Source organism: Pollicipes pollicipes, unplaced genomic scaffold, assembly GCF_011947565.3.
Source record: "Pollicipes pollicipes isolate AB1234 unplaced genomic scaffold, Ppol_2.1 Scaffold_4881;HRSCAF=5763_pilon_pilon_pilon, whole genome shotgun sequence".
Taxonomy (NCBI): domain Eukaryota; kingdom Metazoa; phylum Arthropoda; class Thecostraca; order Pollicipedomorpha; family Pollicipedidae; genus Pollicipes; species Pollicipes pollicipes.
The window spans coordinates 13,800,706-13,822,065 of record NW_023596576.1 but is presented as its reverse complement, the minus strand read 5'-3'; the positions used below and the strand labels follow the sequence as shown (position 1 = coordinate 13,822,065).

Sequence of the window (21,360 nt, the reverse complement as noted above, 5' to 3'; positions counted from 1 at the left end):
GCGAAGAAATCAGAGTGAAGGAGTATATTTATGCACGGTAAGCCGAATCACCGGAAGCGCTCCATCTGTTACGCTCAAACCGACTTGTTACGCAAGAGATTGGTTACGCAACAAACGTAGTTTCCCCCTCACCCCTTGCACGCCGTAACACTTCGTCACGATATAAGGGTGGTCGGTGCTGTGAGCGGTTCCATTCCGTTCAGAGCGCGTGCTTGAGAGCCCGCCGCCAGGTGGCGGTGAGAGCTGCGGCCGGTTCGGCCGCCAGGGGATGGCAAGAGCTGTGTAACGCTGCCGCGGTCCGCCAGGCCGTGGCAGGAGTTTCCCGGACTGGTGTCGCCCTTTGACTTGATGTTAGATGACGTTATTCTGTTATCTTCGTAAAACCCATTTGTTTCTCTAATACCCATTCATGTCATCTTGAACAGATCCGTCGAAGCGCTGAATTGCTAACTTTTGGGGAGTTTTGAAGCTCGTGAATTGCTGCTTATGTTGAACGTTAATGGCGGCTCTGCATGCATATCACGGAAGTAATTTTCGTTTTCCCTCCCAGTCTTCTGCATTATCAAGGCTGTCCTACACTTTCACCTCAGAGACTGTTCCACAGGTGCATGGGGAATTGTACTGAGATAGAGTTTGGTGACTATGGCCATCATGAGTCATGGATAGTTTGATATCCTTGGTTAATTTCACAGAATGCATCCTGTAAAATCCACAAGATAACGTGCCCGCCAAGCGATCACATAAGTTCGTTTGGAGGTGTCTGGTTCGAGATGTGTACTCGAGAACCATTTTTGTATCCCTCGTACTAAATAGAGCATTAGAATTAATAGATGCGTAGAACAAAGCAATACAATATAAATGCTACGGTCTACGATATCACTGCATCTATGAGCGTTGTGTGGCATAAAACAAAACATCTGCTTGCTTACACAATATTTCTTCATCTCCATTGTTTACGAATCACGACCGAAGGAGGTGCTATTCATTGCAATTAAGCAATAAATGGTTATGATGTTTTCCATGGTAATCTGAGCATGGTATCTATTCTGTTTATTGGTTTGCATGCTTGATTAAATAAGTTTCCAAAAATATTGATGACGTCATAATTATCACCTGCCCCTCAAACTTTAGCCATCATGTTGAGTTTTCAGCAAGGCTGCTTTCAGGGCGCTGGCTGCGCCGGTTTTAGTCCGCAGCTCGCGCTCGTTGGTGGTGGGGCGCCGCACGGGGCTGAGGGCGTGGAGTCGCTGCCTACCTGATCATTTCGGAACCTTTCTCAATCCGAGTCACTGTAACGTCATTACAGGGAAAGTGACCGAAGATAAGATTTTTCTGGATGCGTTTTACGTGAATTCTGCCAAAAAAGCTGTGCCTATCCCAGGGCAGACGGTGAGTTCATGGTCTGTGGCGTCTCGACCTGCAGTCATCAAACCTCGACAGGGGCGTCGACGGTATGTTAAATGCGATAGTATAGGGTCTAAGAGGCAGCCTCGATTCTGTCTCAAGCACAGGAGCAACTGTTCTGCTCAGTGTGGCTTTGATTTTGAACTTGCTCTTTGCCCAAGTTAAGTTCATCATCTTATGTAGTATGTGTGATGTGTTTGCAAATTTTGCTCTTAGTCGAAAATGCTGCTGAGAATTTACTTTTGTGATTTATTGAATGTACTGGAAGCTTGAAAACCTGTTGGATGCTACTGTGCCTTAGCAAACTACTGTTGAATGATGAGAATGGACTAAGACTATATGGCACCCAGTTTCAAGACAAAAACAGATCTGAGCAGCACTGAGTAAAGCAAAGATGCACATGTTCAAAAGTTTGAGCAAATTGTTGAATAAAATACATGTGATAGTTAATCTGTAGTGTATTTTATGAAGTATTTGTGGGCAATCAGGATTCTGTAAGTATATATTTTTACAGGAACCGGCGGGTTGTTATGAGCGCAAAATGCCCAGTGCAGTTGACACACACAAAAGCACCAGTACATGACAACAGTAACCAGTGGTTTTGAAATATAAACCATTCAGAGCTGTACTAGGCCTGTCTGCCAATGAAAATATTTTCATTGTTCTTTTTACTTATGTAGTGCTGTATGTTTGATACTGTGTGCTTGTGATTACCTGAGAGACATAATTTTGTGAAGCATTGGCTGTCCTACTGAAGTTGATGATGATGATGTGCCAAGCTGGGTCTCATATTTAGAGTATGCCTGTATGTGTAGGATATTTCTGCTGCCAGACATGTTTGAAGTAACAGTTTTTTGAGAATGTGTACCAGATATTGATTCAAGCATGCACTAGTCTTTCAAGGCTAGAATTTGAGTAAAACAATTATTTAATCTAATAAAATGAACTTGGACTTATATTTGGCAATTAAACACCCAGGTTTAGTTGTTAACTTCAACTCAGGCTTTAGCCTGAGAAACTTGGAGGTTCAAATGTGGAGACAGAGATTCTATGGAACCCTGAAGCCAGACTGACACTTTTCACATGGTGACCTCAGATTTACACTATTAAAAATGAACCCCAGTTTCCATACACACCTATATGGGTTCAGTGGGTGGGACAGGCACTGTTATTGTTGCATGCCTGATGCATTTGCCTATCCATTATTGCATGCCCATATTGGGCTTGTTAGTATATTTGTACTATTAGATCTTGTCACCTCTAGGCCTAGAGCTATAAGTATGCTGGTGTCTGAGTAATCTGAGGAAAAATAGATATGCTGGTGTCAAAGTGATCTATAGCATGCTTGATTGAAGTCTAGTTTTGCATCTAATTGTTGCTTGAGATCTGAACCCTGGTCAAGTCAATTATGTGGTGGAGAGTTGATAATTTGACCTTGAAGTCAAAGGTTCAGCCCAAAGTGCACTGTCAGCAGTCCTATGCTGATTTGTTGTGCATCTCAGTACTATGTTTGTTTCTAAACCAGTGAGGATGTACACAAAGATTTGTTGTACAGATAGGCTGAACTTGATTAACCAAGCGGGATCAGAATCATGCATGTTGGAATGCCCTGATGCCCTGGCATCCAACACCATTGATGAGTTACTTCAATGACAAAATTGTGTTGCATTTGTTTTCCAGGACCTCACCACCACAGAAGTCACCCAGACATGGGTGAACCAAGACATGTGCCAGTCTTACTGCTGTCAGCTGTGCTCTTGGTGAGTGTGCTGTACCTGCAATATGTTGTTTGCCTAACCCATGCCACGGCAGCATGCGCACGAGAGGGCCAACGGTGAGGACGATCGCCCACACTGGGGTATATGGATATGGATATATGGATATATGGATAGGTCCGATACGCCGCATCCTTGTCGGTAGGGTGGCTGCCGATGTCGGTAACCGGCAGTTCGGTGATGTTCAGACTGCTCTCCGGCGTTAGCGCTGCCGAGCAGACGGTTTGACACTCCTGACGGGTGTGGGTTTGTCTCTCGCCGCGTCGTCTGACGCAGCCGCGGTCGGCCGTCATTGGGCGGGGAGCCCCCTGTCTGACGCTGGTAGCATTGAACCTTGAACCTTGAGTGCCGGCTAGTGCGCGGAGAAGTTTGTGTCGAGTTCTTAAGCCGGATGGGAGATAGCAGCAGCGCGCTGCCCGAAACCTCAAAGTAGGCTCTAAAATCATTCAGTGCCGAGATCGGCCACGTACTCCGCTCACAGTTCTGAATACGCTTTCTCGCTGAATTGGGCCGGAGGGCATGCATGCATTCGATTTCCTTGCGTGGAGGCATGCGTTCGCGGTCGTGCCCCAGATGCTTGTTAAGTTTTTCCCATCGCGTCGATAGAGCGTGCTTTCCTCCTCACGCCTGTCCTCCGTCTGAGCACGGTATCGGTAAGAGGTTGATCAATCGGGGTTGTGAAGAGTGAACTGCAGGGTTAAGTGCTCTAGGTCAGCGCCGCGCCCTGGGCGTCTTGTGCTCGCCGTCCTCTTCCACAGTGAGACCTGTCTGGCGCAGAGGCTGGCGCCTCACGGAGCTGCCTACTGGCTGACCAGGCGGTGGTCGTGTTGTCATTTTAGCTTTTTCCCTTCGGTCGTTCGCGCAGCAGAGGTTGCTGACGGATGCTGTGCTCGTTATGGGCAGCGCGGCTGGTGGCGACATGACAAGCTGCGGACATTGGCCCGGGTAATGAACGCCCACGTTCCGGGCGGCTTGGCAGCCGTTACCGTGCCGCCTGGTAAACATGGCGCCGCGCTGTTCGCCGGCGAGCGGAACGCCGCGGCTAGCGGCCGCTGAGGCGAGTCATGCGGGCGACATCCTTTCCGCGAGCGCCAGGCGCGGGTTGGAAACGAGCACGTATCGGAGAGATGGCGTGGCAGATGCCTTTATCGTGGCAGCTGCCGAGGCTGACCGGCCAGCAGTTGGCCAAGTGGGTCGGTCGGCGCGAAAACTGCGACTGGTGACGCGGAGTGCGCCAGTCCCGCGCGGCCTGACGCTCAGCCGGCGGGGCTCGGCAGACCTCTTCCCCGGCGCTCGGCTCTCCGCCGGTGGGCGTGGCTCCTCGCGCCGCGTGTGTATCGTGGCGGGACCGTCTGAAGGAAAAGCGCGGGACGCGGCGGGATTCGAGCCCGCACCGGACCGGTCCGCGGTGTCGCGTCCCGCTGCCGAGGCCGTCCCGTTCCGCCGGCGTCAGGACCCGGGAGCCGAGCGAGCTGACTGTAGAGCCGATTGCAGGGGTGACCCCGCCCGCCAGACGGCAGCGGGCTGGCCGAAATTGACAATGTTACGGCTGTCGCGCCGCTCGACGCGACCCCTGGGCATCTGGTGCCGAACCGGCCGATTATCCTGTTGCGAGCAATTTGGCCGACCGTCTGGGCGGCGCTGCTTGGAGGGCTGGCAATGCCAGGCGCTGGTGCTGGGCCGCTTCAGTCAGCTGGCGGCTCGGAGATCATGGGAGAGAGGGGGAGGGGGCGGTGCAGAGCTGAGCGGTACGCGGCAGGGGAGGCAGCGGCGGCCCGCGCCCGTGGCGGTGCCGTGGTGAGCGCCACTGTCGCTGTGCAGCCATGCACAGGCTCCTTCACTGGTGCCAGGCCGCCAGGGTCTGCTGTGGCTACTCCTGAGCGTGACAGGCGTGATGGTTACTTGGACGGCTGTTGCTCGTCGCCGCCGGCTGGACGGCTTCGCGAGCGTTAGCACACCGTGACGGGCGCGGCACGCGCCGGCTGGACTTTCGGCGGGGGTGGGCGGCTTTGAGGTGGGCCTGACGAGCCTCTCCCGCCGGAGCCGATGCGCGGCCGCTGGCGATCCGCGGACCGGCCGGCTGCGCTCAGTCCGGCACTGCTTCGAAACCCAGGGCCTGGATGGTAATGACGCCTTTTACCGACCAGTTCAGGCTTTCAGTCTTGGACCCTGTTCGCATCGTCGGTCTCGCATGTGTGGCGTAAGGGAATTTTCCGCTGCAACGGTCTCTCCCTTGCGCCTTTGGCGCAAGCATTTCGGTCTCCACGGCACGTCCAGCCGCGGCGGTTTTGACACTGTGTCGGCGGGCGGCCGTGGCGACAGCCGGCGGTGTTGTCACCGCTGGTGCCGGTCACGCGCGCGCGCGCCTGGGCCGACCGTGACGCCGGCCGGCGGCGGCCGACGGCGCACACCTGAGGCGGCGCGCCGCAGCCGACCGACACCTGTCGGCCGACGGGTGCCCGAGTCGACCTGGCGCGCCGCGCGCTCGGCGCCGGGCCGGTGACGTCACATGGCAGCGCGCTGGCGAAGCGGCTGACGCGCCCCTGGCAGCGGAGATGTGGGCGGCGGGGCTGCCGCGAGCCGAGCGGGCCCAGAACGCCCGTCGCCGAGCAGCGCGGTGTGATGCCGATTCCTAGGATCGTCAGCGTCATTGCCGCACCGGGTGGGACGCACGGCAGATTCAGCACGCCGGCTGTGTGGTATCGCGATGCGAGGAGTTTCTGATTAGCACGGGGCGCACGCTCGGGCCTCGGGCACCCCGCGGCTTCATGCTGGCCTGTGCTATTCTCGGGCACCTCGCGGCTTCATGCTGGCCTTTGCTATTCTCGGGCACGCCGCGGCTTCTTGCTGGCCTGTGCTATCCTTGGGCACCCCGCGGCTTCATGCTGGCCTGTGCTATTCTCGGGCACCCCGCGGCTTCATGCTAGCCTGTGCTCGGGCGGCCTGCGGCTTCATGCTGGCCTGTGCTATCCTCGGGCACCCCGCGGCTTCATGCTGGTCTGTGCTATCCTTGGGCGTCCCCGGCTTCATGCTGACCTGTGCTATCCTTGGGCGTCCCCGGCTTCATGCTGGCCTGTGCTATACTAAGGTGTTTCATCTCCGACATAGCAGCGGAGTTCCTCAGCCCGCTAACCGATTGTCTCATGGTGAACGGCGCGCTAAATAACGCTATAATTATATGTGTGGCATAGAAAACGGGTTTTATGTGAGGGCAAGGCATGCGAGTTTCGAGCTGAACCTTTAAGGTTAGGTGTCGCGCCTTGTAGCGCCGGACCGTTGTCAAGAACGACTTTGGTTTAAATAATGGCCCATTGTTCAGCATGGAGACGCTCGAAATCCGCCAAAGGCACCGTTTTTGTCGCTGGCTACAACGGTGGTGGAAGTGACGTGTCCCCATCAGTAAAGTCTTTATCACATACCTACCCTTGGTTTCGGTTCGTTGCCTCAAGCCATACCGTGGGAATAGCGCGCAGCTGGCCCGCTTTTAGCAGCCTCGGCAGAAAGGAATCGTTACCAAATTAAATTGCAAACGGACTACACATAGCAGGCTCACTTTCGTGAAGATAGCATGTTCGTCATTGCGATTAGACATAAAGTTGTGAGAAGTAGGCACTCGTGGAATGCTACCAACTCAAGGTCGCGGCTCGAAAGTAATTTAGGAACGCAAGACGCAGATTGGGAACCGGTTATTTCCGGCGGGTGTGTGTCAGACAGAGCTGGCACCCGCCTGAGGTGGCTGCAGCCGGCGGCGGCGCGTGCGGCCGTCACGTGTGCGTCACAGGCCGGCCGGCCGCGGAGGGAGGACGGCCGTGTGGGGCTCGGCGCAGTTTCGCAGTCCCCCGCATCCGCGCTGTCCCCCATCGCGCGACACACGCCGGCCTCCACGCGTCGGCCGCGATGGAACCGGACCGGACCGGACCGGACCGGACCGGACCGGACCGGACCGGACCGGACCGGACCGGACCGGACCGGACCGGACCGGACCGGACCGGACCGGACCGGACCGGACTGGACCGGACCGGACCAGACCGGACCGGACCGGACCGGGCCGGGCCGGGCCGGACCGGACCGGGCCGGGCCGGGCCCGGCCGGGCCGGCGGCGGCGCGTGCGGCCGTCCGCTGAGCGCCCGGTCGGCTCGGCTGCCGACGCCGCGACGCCGAGGCTGGGTCGATACGACTGAGCAGCGCCGGCGGCGCGGGCCGGTCGCCGAGGTCGCGCCGGGTAGAGGAGTGCGTTCCCACGCTGTCCTGGGACGCAGGCGCCTGGGCCGCGCGGCCAGCGCCGGGCGGAAGAGGCCCGGCGAGCGCGCCGGGTCAGGTGCCCACCGCCGCCCTCTGGCACAGCTGTCAGCGGCGCGGCGCGGTGTGCGGTCCGCCTGACACAAATCGGCTGGCAGGTGGTGGGTGACTCACAGCACGTGCGCTGTATGTCCGTTTACAGCCGGCTCGCGTCGCGCGCGAGTCGGTCGCCATTCCGCGCTCACGCCGCGCGTCCGACGGGGATTGGTGGCAAGACATTTGCCGCGAGACTAAAGAGGTCGTGATATGGGGATTTACGGGCGTCTTAACGTGAGGACAGGCGGCGCCAAACGTTAAATCCAGACTAGCTAGACGGGATTCCACACCCATGCGCGGACAAAAATACCCTGCCGCGATGTGTTGTTTTGATAAGCAGCCAGCGAAGTGGGGCGGCCGCCACATGTATCACTTTGACCCTAAAGTGTTCACGACCAATCGCGAGTGCACTCGGAATCGGGCTCCACGGCGTTGGAAGTGGTCAGTGACTCAGCCGTTCCCGTAAAGTGGACCTGGGCCTCGCCGCTCGTTGTGCGGACGTGCTGGTGTCCGAGGTGGCCGCATCGCCCCGCGTCCGTTCGTAAAACGCCAACAGCGCCGCGGGGTTATGGGAGCCTGGCGACCCGCCCACCTGGCCATGCACCAGTTTGCGGGAAGGTGACGGTCGTGGCCAGGCCATTTCCCATTATCAAAGTTATGCACGACAACGACCAAAAAGAGGTTTGGCTTACGCGCCTTCTGGGGTGTTCACCTACCGGTAGCCAAGACCTCTGCTATGTGTAATTCGTGCGCGTAACACGCAATGCGTAAAACTAAGTAACTGTGAACCCTGGACCCGGTCTTGGCCGCCAGCACTGGCGTGGCACAAGCCGTAAGCGTGGCCAACCTATTTCGCCGCGGGCCGGAGCGTCGCTCGTTTTTGTGCTCCAGTGACCTACAAATGACATGCTTGGTATGCTTTACTTTCTATTATGGTCGGGTTCTGGGCGGAGACAGTGGCGTGCGACGCGTGACGTCACGAGGGCGGAGATGATCACGTGACGTCGGTGTCCGGCTTCGGGCGGGCGCGTAAGTGCGCTGCGTTGGGACGAAAGCCAGGGGTCAAAGGGGTTGGGCACGTCATAAATATTTCCAAAATTTTGTTTGTGGAAGTATTTGAGGGTTTTGAATCTGAAAGGTGTCCTATCAGCCACAACCGATCAGAACGACAGGCATATCGTCGCTCTTAGCGATGTTTTGTGTAGCTATACTGGCCGCAGCGCCGTGCCAGGTAGTCCTACCTTATATGAGAGCAACATTGAAAGTTCTCTCAGGTATCACTGTCCGTCGTTAGGTACTTTGCCGGAGTCAAAGCCTCGCGGATGGATTGCAGTGGAAGAGAACAAACGCCTAGAGAACGAACGCTGCGAGTTTCGCCTGGCCAGTTTCCCGTTTTGTCGGAGGCTCTGATGTAACCGTCGTCGCAGCGTTCACGATTGGATTTCCTTCAGCAGTGCTGTGTTTGTCAGCGCCTTGGTCTCATAAAGCGTCAGCTGATGTATTCATCAACGACCTCGAGTCCTCTGTCGTGGTCCATGAGTCGTTTTTTTTTTGCGCGGCTCTCGACGGGAGCTCTTCACAGGTGGATTACACACGTCATTCTCACGCGCCCGGCGCTATCTGGCTGTGGGTCGGCCGATGTGTCATGCTTCTGATTGACGCCGTACTTTCTGCGGCGGCGGCTGCAACACCAGCTACTGATAAGCTTGCCGATTTCACACAACGCGCTGCGCGCAAAATGTGTCGTGCGCTGACGGCGTGTATCGCTGACATCATATCGGCGCGCTGGCAGAGCGGAGCGCTCGTTCCAGCTGTTCGAATGGAATGCTGTATGGCTTTTTCCGCGCTCCGACTGGCTGCCGGCGGATATCTCAACTGGAAGCATCCGACAAACATTTGTTCCACCGCGGTCCAGCGTTTTGCTGACAGGCGCAGGCCTTTGTTTACAGCTGAGGAGAATTTGGGCAGTGTCGGCTCTCGGCAGTGTAGCCGCGGTTTCCCGGGAAACCCAGCCACCGTGTCAAACATCCGCCGTGCTTCGGAGACGCGGTGTGGCCGTTTGCGGGGCTCGGCGCTTCTGAAGCATTGCCGCAAAATGGCCCCGATGCCGACGCGCCCTTAAAAACCAATCTGAGGTATTGCCGCGCCGCCGGTGGGGGCGCGACTGGCTGCGTCTCGCGGCACCTGCCAGCGGGCTTCGGCCGGCGTTGGACTCCAGCGCTGCCTCTGGACCCTTGGGCCGGCGGCCGGTCTCCGCGCGTCGATCCGTCGGTCCGTCGGTCCGTCGGCCGGCCTGTCCAGGGAGCGTCGGCCGGCGGCCGGTCTCCGCGCGTCGGTCCGTCGGTCAGTCGGCCGGCCTGTCCAGGGAGCGTCGGCCAGCGGCCGGTCTCCGCGCTTCGGAGCGTCGGTCAGTCGGCCGGCCTGTCCAGGGAGCGTCGGCCAGCGGCCGGTCTCCGCGCTTCGGAGCGTCAGTCAGTCGGCCGGCCTGTCCAGGGAGCGTCGGCCGGCGGCCGTCAGCGCGCCGGCTTCTGACGGGCAGACGGCACCGGCGGGGGGGCCGCGGCCGCCGTAAACAGGGCGTCGGCCGACAGCCTCCAGAGCCGCCGCCGCTGTGACCGGTGTCGGCGACTCTGGCCACGCGCCGGCGGCACCGCGGCGGTGCGAGGCCATGCGACTCTGGCTTCGTAGCCACGCGCCGGCCTGCACTGCGGCCGGCACTGCAGCCCGGCCCGACCCAGGCCTGTGAGGCGCGGGCAATGGCGGCTGTGCGGCCGGCCGCGGCACACCGATCAGCACGGCGCGTGCCACGTGTCTGGCGATGGCGTCGGCTCGTCTGGACGGCGCGCTTCGTCGCCAGAATCGGTGCATGGTGTTGCGCTCGGTAGCCCTAATCCGTCGCTAAGCAGATGTGAGGTACGTCGGGAGAGGCCGGCTGGCAGATATACCCTGTCGTGAACGCATGACTGGTAGTCAAGCATCAGCAGGTCGTCGCCCGCGAGCAGTTGTGGGCAGGGGACGTCTGGGACCGCCTCAGGCAGAAAAGGGCCAGGGCTGGTATTGATTGTATTGACTCACCCGGCTCGTTTTGTTCGGGGCCGGTCCCGCCACGCCCCAACGCCGTAAATCGCCACACGTAAACAGTTCCGCATGCGCATCATCGTCATGTGAGTTCAAGATGTCTGGAGTACGGTCTAGCTGGCATAAACAAATTCCGGCTGTTCAGTCACGCGAACGTGACGTGGCAGTCTTCGACCTCCGCGCCACGCGGCCGGACGACTGCTCGTCGCCCCCGCCGTTCGTCACAAGGGCCGCGCTGCCGGCACGCGCGACCTTGGTGCGTGCCCTGTGGCCGGCGCCCGTCACCGGTGACCTGCGATCCAGTTGGCGTCGCCGGCTGTCGCTCACGCCGTCCGCTTTTTGCGGCGCTGACGCGACGAGCGCAGCTGTGTGATGTTGCCGTCCGACCGGGCTGCGCCAGACGCCCGGCGGCGGAGGGGCCGTGCAGCAGAGGCCGCTCCCCGCACGCGCAGCCCCGGGTCCGGGGTCGAGGTCCGGCGCCGGGTCGAGAGCGCGCCGGTCACTGCCCGTGTTGGGCGGTGTCGGTGTGCCAGGCGGCGGCGGCGGGGGGGGGGGGGGGACTATTTTCACGATCAGCCTGCCGGGGCCCGCGGGCAGCAGTCCAGCGCAGAGCCGCACCGTCGCCGCCCGGTCACGGGACTGGTCCAGATCCAGACACTGCTCCGCTCGGTCCAGGGACGGCGCGGCCCGGTGCCCGACGAGCCGGGCCGCCTGTGGCAGGAGGGCGCCGCACAGACGTGGGTGACCTCTGTTCCGTCATGGTGTGGACTGCCATGGGCTGTATTTATGTTCGGATAGGCCTTTGACACGAAGGCTCCGCCGCACAGACGACGCGCGTGACGGTCGCAACCGGCAACGCTTAATCTCCTCGCCCTTCACCCCCCTCCCCCCTTCCTCCTCCCTCCTCCCTTCTTCCTCCTCTCTCCTTCCTTCTCCTTCCTCCTCCTCTTCCTTCCTCCTCTCTCCTCCCTCCTCCCTGCTTCCTCCTCCCTCCTCTCCTCCTCCCTCCTCCTCCTCCTCTCTCCTCCCTCCTCCCTCCTCCCTCCTCCCTCACTCCATGAGTGTGGTGGCATGGTTCGAGGTCGAGCACGTCGTATGAAGCTCCGCACGCACCGAGCGAGGTGAAGTGAGCCGGCGCGCCGCCGGGCAGTGCTGTCGCCCCTCGCCGACCGCGCCGACGGCGGCCGGTGGTTATCGGCGAGCTGTTGGCCGTGACGTGCGCGGGCAGCGCTGTCGCCCCTCGCCGACCGCGCCGACGGCGGCCGGTGGTTATCGGCGAGCTGTTGGCCGTGACGTGCGCGACTATTGATCGGCCGCCGGCGGTCGCCGCGTGCCGCGCCCCGTCACGGGCCTCGGCCGGGTTCGCTCCGACCTGCGCCGGCTGCTGGGCACGTGACGACCTCTGTCTCCGGACGCGGCCGTCTGTGGTGGACGGCTCGCCGCCGGATCCCCGACCCCGATCGGCACTGGGTCACGACCACGGCCTTGACCTCACGTGCAATGCGCTCGTGTGGCGTGAGCCGCGAGCGGCAGAGCGCCGTTTAGGCTGCTGCGGCGGTGGAGGGCAAGGGCTGCCGTCGGCCAGCTCGCGAGGTGCAGGAACCCGGTCACTGGCGAAATGAACGGGATGAGTAGTGGTTACTCAGAATGAATTAATGAAGACTCAGAGTTATTTCAGAGCTGCTTGATTCAGAATTTAGTCGTTGAAGGCATTATGATAATTGCACTGTATATTTTTTTTTCTACAATTAGTTTTATATCTGTATTATATTTTTAACAATTTATGCATTTAATTCGGAATAACTTGTCTCAGAATTATTTCGACGGCAGCGTCGCGTCGGCCTGACTCAACGCCCCGTCGTAGGTGCTGGTGTTGCCAGGTTGTTGTGGCGAAAGAGTTGCCACACTGTTGCTGCTATCATTGGGCTAACCGGTTGACGTTGGGCTGAACTCTGACGGGCCCCCAGCAGATGGCAGCGGCGCAGCTGAACGGTGTGTAATTGTAAGCAGCACCTGCCGCACCTGAGTTGCTGGCGTGGTTTTTGCTCTCATGTATGATTACAACAGAGACGGGGCCCGTTATTCGGGGCCTGCGTCACTCTACGAACCGCCGAGAGAGCACGGAAAAAGGTGAAGCGACCCGCCTTTCCTAGTACGTTGGAGCCGTCGCTTTCAAAATAGCGTACCTCGTGACCGTGTAACATTACTCGACGCGCGATCTCGCTCTGTGGCAGAGGGCCGGCTGCCGGATGCTGCGGAGCGGGAATAGCTTGATATGATGTGGCCGACGCTGAGGCGGCACAAAGGGCCCTTAGATGCTGTCACGCCTTGGAGCAGCAGACATCATATATCGCAGTCGTCGTACTTTGCACCTGCCACACGTTGTCAAAGATTTATTGGGTTGAGGCCGTATGATGTCAAATGCGGACAGCTTCTGGTCGTGACCAGGTCGCCTCGCGTCGGGGCGGGTCGCGGCCTCGGCGCCGGCCCTCCCCGGCGCTCCCCGGGGCGGCGCCACGTCAGTCCGCCTCCGGTACGTGCGTGCAAGCAGACAGACCGGTCTAGAGGCGGGCCCGCTGGCACCACCCGCCGCCGGCGCTGGCCGCCCGCCCGCCCGCCGCCGCTGTCGCAGCCGCCGCCAGCGCCTTCAGCGCCGACCCTGACCGTGGCCCGGCCTGGGGTGTGGCATGACGTCACAGCGCCGGCGGCGCCGGCCGTCCGCCAGGAAGCGGATGGCGTGTGGGCGGCGCCGCCGGCCGGCCGCGGTCGCGCTAGCTGCGCCGGCTGCGGGCGGTGCGTGCGCAAGAGCGCCGGTGCCGGACGCCTCGGGTCGACGCCGCGTGTGTCCGGGTGCAGGTCGGACGCGCCGGTCCGCGACGGCCGCCGTCGCTCGGTCGGTGACGTCACCGGTGGGCCGACGGCGGGCGGCCGGCCGCCGACGACGAGCGACGCCGGAGCCGCGCGGCGCCGCTCCGCCCCGCCCCGCCCCGCCCCGCCCCGCCCCGCCCCGCTTTAGGCCCGCTGTCCACGGGAAAGCCTTTTTTGTCAGAGACGTCCGCTTTCCAATTGATGACATTTCCGATCGGTCGTGGTCTGATGTGGCCATCTGTTTATTTCTCTTTTATATTTATCACTTTGCCTGGGCGGTGGTGAGGAATGTCGCGGCTGCGTGATCCGGCGTTGGACACCTCCGGTTTCCATTGGTCGCCGCGCTGACGGAAGCGCAGCTGTCTATAGCTGCTCCACAGCGCAGTGGCGTGACGCTGTTGTTTCGACTGTTGACGTCTGCACTAGCTATCGCGCCGACAGGCAAATCTGCTGGCTCAAGAAGACGGCGAGGGCACGGGCGGCCGACCAGAGGTCGCCAGTCAAGGTCGCTGCGACCTACGGCAACACTGGTGGGCCGCGGCCAACTGTGGCGGGTCGGCCGCGCGGCCCGGTGTCGGCGCGCCGCTGTAGTGCGCAGTTAGCCGACACCGGCCGACAGCTGGCCCCGGCGGAGGCGACGGCCCCTCCCGGCCCCCGGCGCTCCCGGTCTCCGGCCCCACGGCGGAGCGGGATGGACGCACTCAAGGCCGGCGGTCCAGCCGCCCGTGCCGACCGGGCCCGCTCGCGGTCCGCTCCGAGTGAGGGGCGGCGGCGCGGGCACCGCCGGGACCTGGCCGCGGTCGCCAACGTCGCGCCCACGCCGATCCTTCCAGAACTGGGACCGTCGTGCTGCAGTGGAGACATTCCCCCGGACGGCCCTACGTTACATTGGTGGACCGTTCACGCCACGCGCGCCGCCGCCGCCGCCGCCGCCGGTGTCGAGGTCCGACGCCGTCCTGCGGCCGCCGCGCGGAAACGCCAGCCCCTGTGCCAAGCGGCGGCGGCCGGTCGGGCCGGCCACGCGGCGCCGCCTCCGCCGCGGTCGCACGTGCCACTTGCGGTCTCGGCCCCGCCGGAGCCCCCGGCTGGACGCGGTGGTGGCCGGTGCGGGCTTGTGCCGCCCGTCGGCCCGTACTGTGGCGGCGCGGCGGTCTGCGGTCCGACTGGCTCTTGGCTCTCGTTCGGGTTAAGGTAGCGGGGAATGGCGGGCCCCTGGTCTGACGCGTTTAGTCATGATGGCTGCGCGGCTCTCGGTGAGGAATTACCAGGTGTTAGAGGAGATGCCAAGACGGACGGTCTTCTTCTGCGTTACAGGACCGGGATTCGATTCGCCGCGCGTTGCTCGCGCTATTTCCAGGATGAGAGGTAGGCGACGTCATGCGTATATATAGCCTCAGCAGCAAAGAGCGTCGTGACGCCCCAGTGACTGACTGAATGATCAATGCCTGATCCTCATGTGTTCGGCATGGAATTGTACGCCATTTGCCGTATCTCAGGCACTTGAACTCTGCCCAGGTTTGTATGAACACCCGGGCCCGTCGCCTCTCGGCCCTCGGACCTTCTTGAGCACTGTGTGCTGTCTCGCAGAGATTCTGCGATAGCCCAGTCGGCCATGCCAGCGATGTTTTTCGAGCGCGGCGATCGCCGGCGATGGCGCAGCGATCCGGTGGAGGGTGACGTTCACCTGGTGAGATCCGTGTGTAATCGGGAAAGGTACTCCGCTTATGGAGACCCTGGCGACGCAGGGGAAGAAATTCGTGGTAAACATGTTTGCGTGTCTTATCCTCTTCGCTCGGACGGTAGCGGACCTCGCAGGCCAGCTGGCCGTGACAAGCTCGGGTTTGGTCAACTGGCTAACCGCCTTTCTCTTTTAGTATGGGTGCCTCTCACATGGGTGGCATGTGTGAGCCCTACCAATTAGGCGAAGCTAGTTCAGGGCGTATCTGTTCGAGGGTCCGGGAGGCGTGGCCGGGGGTTTTCACCAGTGGTATTGATAATATCTGCTTATCTGCTCACATGTGACCAGAGGCTTACGCACACGGTAGCCCCGAGAGCACGTAGCGCCCCCTCCCCTTGCCAAAGTTGTGGTATGTATTCAGATGTGGTTTTCAGTGAAAACTGTCGAGTTTTGTACCTCCCTCCCCCCCCCCCCCTTTGAAAAAACCGTACGTCTGGGCATGTGGCTGTGCCTGGCACCAAAACCCTGTGCTTTGCTGTCATATCGTCCTTACTTTTAGTTGATACGTTAAGAGGGGAGAACTGGAGTGTAGTCTATCCGATGGATTCCGCAACCATGCGGTTCTGGAGCGATTAGAAGAAAACTCAAAGGCAAACACAGCTAGAAATCTGCATAAGTGGGCCTGCCCTGTATCAACTGCTTCGGTGCACTGCTTGGTCTGCCAGAGCGGAGCCGACCCAGTGTTCTAACGTCAGCTGACCGGCCGCCAGCCGCCACCCACGGCTGCGGCCGTGTTGCGGCGGCTGGTACGCCCGCATCGTCCCACGCTGGCTGCTGGGCGAGCTCCAGCTCCGCCGCAGCAGGGGCCCCGTGACGTCACCGGACGCGTACCATCACCGCTGGCGATCAACACTGGCAAGGCGTTGACCTGAGCCGCTACAGAGCGAGGCGTCGGAACGGCGCCGATTCGGCGCCGGCTGCCGCTGTTTACGCTGACTGGCGCGGGCGCCAGCGGGCGGTTCGTTTCGCCACCGGAGCGGTTGCGAGACGGCGAGCCGTCGAGCCCGTGCTGCTGGTCGGGATTGCGCCGGCTGGCCTGCTCACTCGGCCGTCCAGTGACGCCGCCGCCGCCGTCGGTCACGCCAGGCGCGCCGCCCGCGCGAGGCGTGGGGTGACGTCACCCTGCCTGGTGACGTCACCTCGCCGGATGACATCACGCCCGGGCGGGCGCGGCGCCCATCTGAGTCAGCAGTCGGGCCGCGCTGTGTCGGCCGCCGGGGTTGATACCGTGACCCGACCGAGGCGCTGCGGCTCCGGCCGGGCGGCGCCGGCGGCGATGGCCGGATGGACGCGGACCGAGACGGACTAGCCGTAGGACGGAGGGCCAATGTCATCGCGTGACCGGGTCAGTGGGACGACCAGAACGACTTGGCTACGCCGTGGGCCGGCGCTGCAGCTGTTCGTCCGCTGCCAGCGGCGGGGAGGCGGCGACAGCGCTCTCCCCTGTGCTCGTGTGGCGCTCTCTCCTGCCCAGAGGCGGTCAGACGAAGACACTGTCCATGTCGCCAGCACGTGCCGGACGGCGGAAACGACCGGCCGTCGGTGCGCGGTGGATTACTGGGACCTTCGCGACAAACACGCCACCCGCGGCGTGCCGGTCGCCGGGCCTGCGAGTCTGATCACATCGCCGCTCGGCGGGCGCGGCACGTGACGCTCGGTCGCCGTGGGGTCCGGTGACTGGCTGACGAGGTGGCGTGATGCCGGTGACGTCACACACACACTTGACTCCAGGTGCCGAGTCATTCCGGAGCCTCACCGCCGCGGGCGGCGCCATGAATGGGTGACGTCACGCGCCCTTGCCGGGAGCGGTGGCTGCCGGCACGCGCGTTGAACTGAACCAGGGTGATCTCACAGCCTCGTGGGGAGCTCTGGCTCGGCGCGTGGAGGCCGCGCACGGCGAGGGCAATGCCAGCGGCGCTGGGGTGGAATGCGCGGGGCGGGGATGCCTGCTTCCAAGGCTTCGCGGCCCCTGGCATGGTGCGGCGCGGCGCGCCTGGCACGGAGCGAGGCGTCTGCTCACGCGCCGTGCCGCGGCCGAGGCCGTCTAAGTGTGGCTGGCGTGCCTGCAGGAATACACCGGCGGCTGTGCGGCGAAAGACCCGGCGTCTGCGTTAACCACTGCGCGTCTGGGAAACCAGAGGTACGGGGTTCGATTCCCCGCGGGGCCCGCCCCTCCTGCCAGGGTGAGAGGCAGGCGACGCCTGAAAGCCTCAGCAGCTGGGTGCGTCGTAAAGCCCCAATGACATGACACACACGGCTTGAAGACGCGGCGATCGGAAGGGATGCGGCTTGTGGACGCCGTTTGAGTGCTGTCCAACGCTGCAAAACACCTTACATGCGCTAGCTGATAAAACACGGCGACTTTCGGCATGTGTACAGTGGCTTCTTTGTTTCCGAGTTGGTACTTGGTAGCTGTGTCACGTCTTCGATTAGGCCAACAGGCGAAGATAGCCGATAAGTCACGGGTTTTTGCAGTCCTGGTTTGGCGAGACGGAACTCGAAGCGGGAGAAGTTAGCGTCCACATTGATAGCGTAATCTCCCGTGACCGATGTGTGACAATGCGCGCTGTGTGTTGATCCGAGTGCCGAGCGGCGCCCTTGTGGCCGCCGTCCACCTGACGCCTGTGCCTTTCGACAGAGCGCGGCGGCGGCGGTGGCGGCGGCCGAGCAGGGCCACTGTCTCTGGTACGGCATCTGCGGCCCGGGCACGCTCACCGGCGCCCACTCCAACTGTCCGGACACGCGGCCGGCCCGGCCGCTCAGCGACGCCGCGGCCGTCGCCCTGCTGCGCGAGACGTGCCCCTTCCTGTTCGAGGGTCGAGGTGAGGAGCGCGGCCGGGGCCGTGGCTCGAGGGGCGGGCTGACGCAGGGGCGGCGGCGGAGCGAGCTCGACAGGCGGGCCGGCGCGCGTCGCCGCCGTGTCGGCGCCGAGCGAGCCGGGTGTATAAGGCGAGCGATTGGCTCGGCCCGGCTGACTGTGCTGTCTGGACTGACGCGTGTCGTGCTGCAGGCGTCGCCGGCCGCCGCCGCCGCGCGGGTGTCGGGCCGCTGCCGCCGGCAGGCGGGCTGACGGGCTGACTGCCGCTTCGCCTCGCCGTCAGATGCCTCGGAACCCATCCCCACCTGCTGCGACCCCGACAACGTGCGCGAAATGGCCCAGTCGCTGGTGCTGGCCTCGTCGCAGTTCGCGCGCTGCCCCGTCTGCTACTACAACTTCCGCAAGTCCATCTGCGAGATGTCCTGCTCGCCGCGGCAGTCGACGTTCATGAACGTGACGGCCGTCAAGCACGACAAGGCCACCGGTGAGGGATCCGCGCCGCCGCCGCCGGGCCCGGTGCGCCCGGCGGGCTGGGGACGAGCTCTGGGTGGGCGGGGTGGTCGATATCTCGGTGAGCCGCCTGGCGCTGTCGCCGGCGCCGGTACGGCTCAAGACAGCCGGCTCAAGAAGCCGGCCGTCACCGGGAGGGTGGTCCAGCTGCGCCTCTCACACGCCGAGGGCACAGGTGGACCGCAGATCGATGGTGTAAGGACCTCCCGTAGATGAGGCTACCTAATACCGGTCGTACGCAGCTTATGAGCTCATATTCTGGGGTCACGCTGCGAGCGTATTGACTGATGACCCCGGAGGGCTGGCGCGCCAGCGGCCGCTCGATGCCCGGCGCACGTGACTCGTGTGTAGAATGTGGCGCGTACCGCGGATAGAAGATAGGACAGGATGCGGCACTTGCGCTCTGCCGAGTTGCCGAGACACTATACTCGCATGCAGCCAGGGGTGACCCTGAAATGGAGTGAAGGCCTGCTGAGGTATTACACGTATGTTTATATGTGGTGCGTCCGCCAATACCTAATTGGGGCGGAAGCGCTTTTCGGCGCTGTGCTGCAAATTGAAAACCCGCTTGCCGTAGTTTAATCAGCCGAGTCCGTCGCGTCATTTTTGCGTTGTGTATTCTCGTTTCCGAGGAGAGATACGACGTGCGTGGAGAAAGATCGCGCGCATCGAAGAGAGACAATGTGCGTGAGAGAAAGATCATGCACACAGGAGAAAGCCGACGTGCGTGCGTCCTGTGCAATGTGAATCACTCTGAGCCGCACCGTGCTTGTCCCTGGGATAGCGCTCGAACAGGACGGCCTGTGCTGGTCACCGTGCTGCTCCGCTGCCGTGTTCTGCGCGGTCGTCGTGGGACGGTGAAACTGTACCCCCCCCCCTCCCATCTTCCGTATCGTGCCCTCCTGACTGTGCCCCCCCCCCCCCCCTCCTTGCTGAGCCCTTTCGCTGATCCCTGACCTCTCCTCTGACGGCGCCCTACCCGTCCGCAGACAAGGACTTCGTGGCGCGCGTGACGTTCTACGTGAACCGGACGTACACGCGCGGCGTGTACGACAGCTGCGCCAAGGTGCAGAACTCGCAGACCAACTCGCCGGCGATCGGCGCCATGTGCGGCCAGTGGGGCTGGTACCGCTGCAATGACGAGAGGTGAGTGCACCACGCCGCGAGAGGCCGCCGGCGCCCGACGATCGGTTCCCGCGGCAGACCCGCGTGATCGCGCCAGCCGATGAAATGGGATATGGGCAGCTGAGAGTGGTGCATGGCGCGTTCTCATCATTACGGTACTGCGCTGTCGCTCCCGCCGTCTTTCTCTCACGCTTTTGATTTTCGCCTTCAGTCGGGAGGTGGGATTTCTCCCTCAGTTTTGTCGCCGATGACCTGATAGGGCATTGAGAGCAGCTGCAGTTTAAGGACTGGACGTTCAGAGCACGTAAGTGACCATGTGCACCTGACGCACGCCACCCACCGCGGCGCGGACCGGACGCCGACTGTGGCTTGTGGCCGGCAGGTTCTACGACTTCCTAGGCCACAACCCGTACACGCCGTTCCCGATCGACTACGTGCTGGTGGAGGAGGGCCAGGACGTGGCGCCGTTCGCGCCGCTCAGCCCTGACGTTGAGACGTGCAACACCACCATCACGACGCCGTTCGGGGTGAGCCGGGCTGCCGGTGGGGGTCTGAGTGGTGCGGGCTCGCAAGCCGTCGGTGCTGGGTGGGAGTGGCATGACGGCGGACAGCGGTCCGATTTTGTGAACGAGCCGTCCGCCGTCTGAGGAAGAAGGCCGCAGCCGCCACAGTGTGTCGGTCGGCCCGCTAGCTGATATTTCGGTGCCGCTGTGGTGTCTTGTTTCGGAATGACGGAGCCCCTAAGTTGTATGCTTTTGCGAGATGGTTTGCACAGATGCTGGTGTTCGTCCCATCTTTTTTTCTTGTTCGGCGTGTTTGGTCCTACATGAAGCGTCGCGTCCCGCGCATGCAACAGTGTCCAGCGCCACCTCTCGCCCCCGCACCGACCCGACCGCACCGACCCGACCGCACCGAACCGACCGCACCGACCCGACCGCACCGACCCGACCGCACCGAACCGACCGCACCGAACGCCGCTCGTGTGCCGTCGCCGCCCCGCTGACCGTCGTCCGGCACCCGCCCGCCGCCGGCAGAAGCGCGTGGAGGCGTGCAGCTGCTCCGACTGTCCGGCGTCGTGTCCGGTGGCGCCGCCCATCCCGGCGCCGCCCGGCGACTGGATGATCGGCCCCGTCTACGGCACTGTGGTCGTCATGGCGGCCGTGTTCGTGGGCCTGGCCGTGCCGTTCGTCTGCGTGTTTGTCTGCTGGTACTCACGCAACCGCGGTGAGTGCGCGTCCGGACGCCGCCCTGCGCGTGGCGCGGCCGTCGCGTGCGCGCGCGCCTACCGGCGATCGGCGAGGGTGCGGCGGAGGTCGAGCCCCGTCCGTGCGTGTCAGAGGGTCTGGGGGACAGAGCTGCTGGTCTCGCTGTGGTGTCTCGCCCCGCCCGCGCCGGTCAGTGTCGGGGTCGGGACGGGCGCCGCTACAGCCTACGCTGCACTGTACCATGTCCCGACAGCGTACGCCTGGTGCGGCCGGCTGGAGGTGGTCTCCGACGACGAGGTGCGCGGCATGAGTGTGCGCGCCTCGGTGCGCGAGGTGCTCGCCCGGCCAGCCGACGCCGACATCGCCGTCTACTGCAGTACGTCGGGCGGCCGGCAGCAACGCCTGCCGCCGCCCGCCGCGTGCAGTGGGGGCCTGCCGGGGTGCTGTGGCCGGCCGGCCAGCAGCGACGCTCGGCGTGCGCTCGGACGGAGCGTGGTGGGCCGC

At 62.3% G+C, this 21,360-nt stretch overlaps 1 pseudogene; it reads left to right on the top strand.

The window, feature by feature from the left end:
* Positions 1 to 1,201: 1,201 nt before the first annotated feature.
* LOC119099957 (NPC intracellular cholesterol transporter 1-like) overlaps positions 1,202 to 21,360 on the top strand; it is a 31,235-nt pseudogene continuing 11,076 nt past the window's right edge.